This window comes from Manis pentadactyla, chromosome 11 (assembly GCF_030020395.1).
Source record: "Manis pentadactyla isolate mManPen7 chromosome 11, mManPen7.hap1, whole genome shotgun sequence".
Lineage (NCBI taxonomy): Eukaryota > Metazoa > Chordata > Mammalia > Pholidota > Manidae > Manis > Manis pentadactyla.
The window spans coordinates 114,840,640-114,848,274 of NC_080029.1; positions in this window are offsets into that span (position 1 = coordinate 114,840,640).

Consider the following 7,635-nt stretch of genomic DNA (forward strand, 5'->3'; position numbering starts at 1 on the left):
AGAAGAAGCCGCCTTCTCCGCCATCACACCCCTCCTTCCAAACAGCTCAGAACCTGCTCTTCTGGGACTGTGTTCATGATTTATGCCCAGGTAGGTGGTTTTTCTTTCTCTTCCATAAAAAGGGAAAGTTGAGATTCTCAAGGGTAAATAACTAGCTCATCAGACAGATCAAGGTTAGAAGTTACATCTAATTATGGGACCAGAGCCAATATTCAATCATTTTTTCTCTTTTGAGAAAGTCCAAAAAGAAGGTCTCCTTGACCCCATAACTAAGGGGAATGTTACACTGTGTATCATCTTTCTTAGAGATTCACATTAGCGTACTAAATGTTCTGAGCAGTCCTGGGTGTTATCTATTGCTGCATAATAAATTACCCGAAAAGTTAGCCGCCTGAAACAGCTCGCATTTGTTATCTCCCACAGTTTTTGCATTCAGGGATAGGAGCAGTGTAGCTGGGCGCTCCTGGTTCGGTCTCCTGAGGCTGCAGTCGTTCAAGGCTTGTCTGGGCCCGGAGGACCCATTTCCAAGCTCGCTCACATGGCTGTTGGCTGGAAAGCTCGGTTCCTCACCACGCAGGACTCTCCGCTGGGCTGCTCAGGCGGTGGCTTCCCCCAGCGCAACTGAATTGAAAGAGAGACCAAGAGTGGAACTGCTATCTTTTATAACATCCTGCAAGTGACATACCATCACTTCTGCCATATTCTGTTAATCACACGAGCCATTCTTGCTATGATGTGGGAGGGTTTACACAAGAATGTGAATGCCAGGAGGTGGGGATCATGGCCATCACGTCCTCTAAGAAATAAACCATCACTTTGCCAATGGACTCTTTCCCCACTGCTGCTAATCCTGTCCCCGTACCAAGGTGCACTGGTACCCCTGGGTTGGCTGCTGCTGACTGCTGGTCCCACCAGGGCACCCCACGCTGAGGCCCTTCCCTGCCTCGCTGGTGTATTCCTGATAATGGGGTCAGCGTGGGAGGCTCCTTGAGCTCAGGCAATTATTGGAGTTCAAGATGGAGTGAGGATCCCATCCCATGGGACCGAGGAGATGAATCAGGAGGCCTCCTAGGACAGATGAGTGGCACACTGGTGGGCTGGGGACAGCAGAGGGGACAGGAGCAAAGGAGCCGTGCCATGGGAGCAGCAGAAACCAGGGGGCCCCTGTTGCATGGAGCACCCAGGGGCCAGGAGAAGGGACTCTTAGGCCCTTGTGCTCTGGAGCCAGGTTGCCTGAATTCAGATCCTTACAGTGGATCTGACTTACAGTGACGTCAGAGACTTCACAATGTGCCTCAATGGTACCAACTGTAAGATGGGATAAAATTGTTCCCACCACAGTAGTAGGTGTGCATTGGGAGGACTGAGCACACAGCACCTGGTCCACCATCTGAGCATATCACCTGTTCTGAAGGCAGGGCCAGGGCTGGAAAGGGAGCCTCAGATGTCCAGGTGAGCTGAGGTGACCCTTAGGGTGCAGCAGGTGAGCTAGTTTCTGAGTGGACCAGGGAGGGGATCACAGCTGGGCTCCAAGAAGCTCCATGTAGGGGCCCCCAGAAGGAAGGCCAGGCTGCAGGCGGGATGGGGCGGGTGAGCCTTGAGGCCATCCCAGCTCCCAGAGCATAGTGCCCACCAATGCCATCTCTTGAGAGGAAGCAGCAGTCACACCATACCACCTGGGTGTGGAGGCGGTGATCATAATCCCCCGTCATTAGGGAGCAAGTGTGATGGGGACAGACACTACCATTTTATAGGTGAGGAAACAGGCCAGAGCACTTCGGCAAGCCTGTCATCATGGGTACTCGGCCATGATGCAGGTCTCCTGCCTCCTGGCACAGGGTCTGCTCTGTGCAGACCAAGCAGTGACACCCTTTGCCCATCTCCCAGATCCTCAGAGGGTACCTGTGTAGACGGAGTCATTGATTCTGTCCGGAGTTAAGCCTGACAGGCCACATTGTCCTTTAAGGAAAACTTTCTCATGGTCCCCCTGCCAGCCCAACTCTCCTCCATCAGGTCTGATGCTCCCTAAGGCCCAGCTTCCTCTGCTGTCCTGCTCTGTCCAGGCCTCGGTCCTCCTCTCAAGCACTGAGCAGAACTGAGTGGTTCTGTGGAAGGAAGGGCTGGAGTCAATTAACTAAGAACATTAACTCTCCATTTGTGAGCCTTTTCTGTGAGCATCTTTCACACGTCCAGTCTTCCTGAGAACCTCTGTGGTGGTTGCATATTCCCAGTTATTCCCCTTTCTCAGATGGGGAAACTGGTCACATGAATGCTGCCATGTGCCCACACTTACTGGGGGAAGGAGCAGGCCTTCTGTCTCAGATGCCTGCTGGGCATCCTGAGCGCTGGTTGTGATTGGTTCCACTGGGACGGGCCTGTTCCTCAAGGATGGTCTTGGAGCCTGAGGACTGTTTTCAGGGAACCCAGGGGCGTCAATCTGAAAGCTATCTTCCTCCCAGGCCTGTCCTTCCCTGAGGCTGAGGACCTCCCTGAGCTCATGTAGTAGCTTCGAGTGTTAGGGAAGGCTCTATGGCTCTTCCTTTCCTCATGGGGGCCTGAGATTCCAGTTCCAGCCCCTCAGTTTACAAATGGAGAAATCAAGTCCCAGACAATAGGCTGGGTTGCTGAGGTCACAGGTGGTGGCAGGGCCTGCTGTCCTCCCCCTCCCCAGTCATGGTGCTCACGGTAACTGGGGCTTCCCCTAGACCACCCAGGGATCCAGTGACTCAGGCTCCAAAGGAGACGCTTTCTAAACAAGGCCCATTCTCTGGAGAGCGTGATGGGGGCCTGGCCCAGCTGGCCCTGGGAAGCCAGGTGAGTGGGGCTCACTGCCCCCCACCCCAGGCACCCCTGCCAATCCAGGCTCAGGCCTGGAGGAGTGGGGGAGGCTTATGGAGAAGGGTTAGGCCTTTGTACAGGCTGTTAACCTCTCAGCAAGGGAGCACTAGGATTATTGTGGGGCCTGGTAGGCAGCTCAGGTTGGTGAGAAAAGTTCTGGTTGGGGACTCAGCATATATGAGGCCTGAAATCCAGATCCCTTAGCTCACTCTTGACTTCAGGCAATCACCCGACCTGTGTGAACCTGTTTCCTCAGCTGGAAAGTGGAGCCAGTGGTCCACTGGCACATCTGTAGTTGGGAACAACAGGACCTACCCCCGGACAGCCTCTATGGCCTCTTAACTGGGCCTCCTGCCCCTCTCCTGCCACCTCCAATCCACTCTCCATTCAGAGTAATGGTCTGCACCCAGATCTGATGGGGTGCCTCCTCTGTAGGACAGTGACCTCTCAGTGACTCCCTGTGCCCTAAAATAAAGAACCACCTCTCAGAGTGGCCTGTCAGGCCCTGAGTGAATCTGTCTGGCCAACCACCTTCAAACACCACACTCCAGATATCTCTCTCTCCCCCAGGACTGTGCCCAAACTGTCCCCTCTTCCTGACCATACCCCAGCCTGCCCGATCTAAGCTCTGACCACACTGCTGCCCTGCTGTCCTCCCAGGGAGACACCCAGAAGCCAGAGAGCTCAGGGACAGCCCTGTGCTGGGCGCAGGGGCTGCGCTCCCTGGATGTCTGTAGAATGAAAAAGCCATGGATGTAATGGATGTGGGAGTGTTTTATAAACTCTAAAGAACCAAGTGGGCATCTGGGGTGGGTGTTTATTAGTACTGTGTGCCTCCATGACAACTCCAGCTGCTTTCTCCTTATGGGCTCCTAAGAACCTTCACCCCCTCCAGCCTTCAAGCCCCAGGTTCTGGGGGCTTAGGTCCTGCAGCCTTATTCTACATGCTCAGGGATGGCCTGGTTTGGGGGTTGGGGAGTGTCCCTTCCATGATTCAGAACACAGACCCTGGGTACGTCCAAACTGGAAAGGGCCCTAGAGTGCATCTAGTTTCATCATTATCACCAAACTGAGGCTCAGAGAGGGCAGGGCACTAACCAGGGTTGCACAGCAAGGCAGCAGTCAATAGGAGCCAAACTTATGACTTGGAGCTCCTTCCAGAGCTGGCCTCTCAGCAATGCGGCAAAGGCTCCGTGAAGCCGGCATTAGCCTGAGCAAACTGCGTGAGCGGCAACAAGGGCGGAGGTGCAGATCGTGTTTTGGTTTTGTTTGTTTTTAATCGTAGCAAAATGTATATAGCATAAAATTGACTAATTTAACCATTTTTAAGTGGACAGTTCAGTCGCATTAAGCACATTTGCATTGTTGTACAACCATCACCACCACCCATCTCTAGAAACTTTTCACCTTCCCTATGCTTTTTTAAAATGTTGTTGTAAAATTTGTCATTTTAACATTTTTAAGTGTACAGTTTGTGGCATTGAGTGTAGTCTCCTTGTTGAGTTCCCTATGTGTTTTATTTACTTACTTATTTATTTATTTATTTTGGTATCATTAGTCTACAATTACATGAGGAACATTATGTTTACTAGGCTCCCCCCTTCACCAAGTCCCCCCCACATACCCCATTGCAGTCACTGTCCATCTGCGTAGTAAGATGCTGTAGAATCACTACTTGTCTTCTCTGTGTTATACAGCCCTCCCCGTGCCCCGCCACTATATTATGTCTGCTAATAGTAATGCCCCTTTTTTTCCCCTTTTCCCTCCCTTCCCACCCATCCTCCCCAGTCCCTTTCCCTTTGGTAACTGTTAGTCCATTCTTGGGTTCTGTGATTCTGCTGCTGTTTTGTTCCTTCAGTTTTTCTTTGTTCTTATACTCCACAGATGAGTGAAATCATTTGGTACTTGTCTTTCTCCCCCTGGCTTATTTCACTGAGCATAATGTCCTCCAGCTCCATCCATGTTGTTGCAAATGGTAGGATTTGTTTTCTTCTTATGGCTGAATAATATTCCATTGTGTATATGTACCACCTCTTCTTTATCCATTCATCTACCGATGGACACTTAGGTTGCTTCCATTTCTTGGCTATTGTAAATAGTGCTGCGATAAACATAGGGGTGCATATGTCTTTTTGAAACTGGCCTCCTGCATTCTTAGGGTAAATTCCTAGGAGTGGAATTCCTGGGTCAAATGGTATTCCTATTTTTAGTTTTTTGAGGAACCTCCATACTGCTTTCCATAATGGTTGAACTAATTTCCATTCCCACCAGCAGTGTAGGAGGGTTCCCCTTTCTCCACAACCTTGCCAACATTTGTTGTTTGTCTTTTGGATGGTGGCCATCCTTACTGGTGTGAGGTGATATCTCATTGTGGTTTTAATTTGCATTTCTCTGATGACTAGCGATGTGGAGCATCTTTTCATGTGCCTGTTGGCCATCTGAATTTCTTCTTTGGAGAACTGTCTGTTCAGCTTCTCTGCCCATTTTTTAATTAGATTATTTGCTTTTGTTTGTTGAGGTGCATGAGCTCTTTATATATTTTGGATGTCAACCCTTTATTGGATCTCTCATTTATGAATATATTCTCCCATACTGTAAGATGCCTTTTTGTTTTATTGGTGGTGTCCTTTGCTGTACAGAAGCTTTTCAGCTTGATATAGTCCCACTTGTTCGTTTTTGCTTTTGTTTCCCTTGCCCGGGGAGATATGTTCATGAAGAATTCGCTCATGTTTATGTCCAAGAGATTTTGGCCTATGTTTTTTTCTAAGAGTTTTATGGTTTCATGACTTACATTCAGGTCTTTGATCAATTTCAAATTTACTTTTGTGTATGGGGTTAGACAGTGATCCAGTTTCATTCTCTTACATGTAGCTGTCCAGTTTTGCCAACACCAGCTTTTGAAGAGACTGTCATTTCCCCATTGTATGTCCATGGCTCCTTTATCATATATTAATTAGCCATATATGTTTGGGTTAATGTCTGGAGTCTCTATTCTTTCCACTGGTCTGTGGCTCTGTTCTTGTGCCAGTACCAAATTGTCTTGATTACTGTGGCTTTGTAGTAGAGGTCTTTCACTTCCTTGGTTAGGTTTATTTCTAGGTCTTTTATTCTTTTTGATGCAATTGTGAATGGAATTGTTTTCCTGATTTCTCTTTCTGCTAGTTCATCGTTAGTGTATAGGAAAGCAACAGATTTCTGTGTATTAATTTTGTATCCTGCAGCTTTGCTGAATTCAGATATTGGTTCTAGTAGTTTTGGAGTGGAGTCTTTAGGGTTTTTTATGTACAATATCATGTCATCTGCAAATAGTGACAGTTTGACTTCTTCTTTACCAATCTGGATGCCTTGCGTTTCTTTGTGTTGTCTGATTGCTGTGGCTAGGACCTCCAGTACTATGTTGAATAACAGTGGGGAGAGTGGGCATCCCTGTCTTGTTCCTGATCTCAGAGGAAAAGCTTTCAGCCTCTCATTGTTCAGTATGATGTTAGCTGTGGATTTGTCATATATGGCCTTTATTATGTTGAGGTACTTGCCCTCTATTCCCATTTTGTTGAGAGTTTTTATCATGAATGGATGTTGAATTTTGTCGAATGCTTTTTCAGCATCTATGGAGATGATCATGTGGTTTTTGTCCTTTTTGTTGATGTGGTGGATGCTGTTAATGGATTTTCGGATGTTGTACCATCCTTGCATCCCTGAGATGAGAGTTCCCTATGTTTTTAATAAAAGACCAATTTTCCCCCTGGGACTTTGAAGCCTTAGCTAACTTCCAGCAGCCTGGATAACTCAGAGGAAGCTGGGTGTCACCTTGGCCCCACTGGGGATTGGTGGAGGGTGCTGGGAAGTGGGTGTCTAGTCAAGGCTGATCATCACCAGGGTTGTAGGCTGGGGCAGCCTCACAGAGCTCACTGACTGCTTTCAAAGCAGGTCACAGGGTGGCTAGTAGGGTTACATAAAATGCCTAGAATTTCTGAGCATGAGACCGGGAGCCCATGGGTTGAGCAGAGACAGATGGTTTTTGATGTGATGTGATGTGATGTGATGTGACGGTCCTTGGACTCCCTGAGGCACCATGGAAGACCTGGCTAAGACATGCTGGGAGAGTCTCCTTCATATCTGGGTCTCAGTTTCCCCTTGAAAATATAAAGTCTAAACCGGATGTCTCGAGGTACATTCTGGGGGAGCCCAGCTGCTCTAGACAGTCCCCCCTGTTGACTCAAATATCTTATATCCCAAGAGAAGCGGCTGGGGAAGATTTTTCTATATGAGACCTGCTGGGAAGAGCCAGGAAGGTGACTAGTAACATAATTCTTACTTTGATTTACAATAATAGTAACAGTTATCATTTACTGAGGGACTTATTATATACTAGGCATTTTGTATCATCTCACTTAATCTTAGCCTTCTTATAGATGAGGCTAGGGAAGGTAAGCAACTTGCTTAAGGTCACACAGCTAGTAAGTATCAGAACTAGGATTTCCACCCAGATCTCTCTGCTTCCAGAGCTTGTGTTCCCACCCCCGACCCTGCTGGTGGCAGCATTTCTGAACTTGACTTTCCAAGGCTGCTGAGCACACAGGCTTTGGGGGCAACTCCTGGGGCTCCAGGCCCAGCTCTGCCTCTAGCTAAGTGACCTTGGGCAAGTTACTTCAGGTCTCTCTGATCCTCAGTTTCTTCATTTGTTAGAATGGGCCGAAGAATGTGCCCAGTCCATACCACTCATAGGGTGGTTAGGAAGATTGAATGCTGTGTTGACATTTGTGAAGCTGTTAGAATAGGGCCTGGCTCCTATTCTAA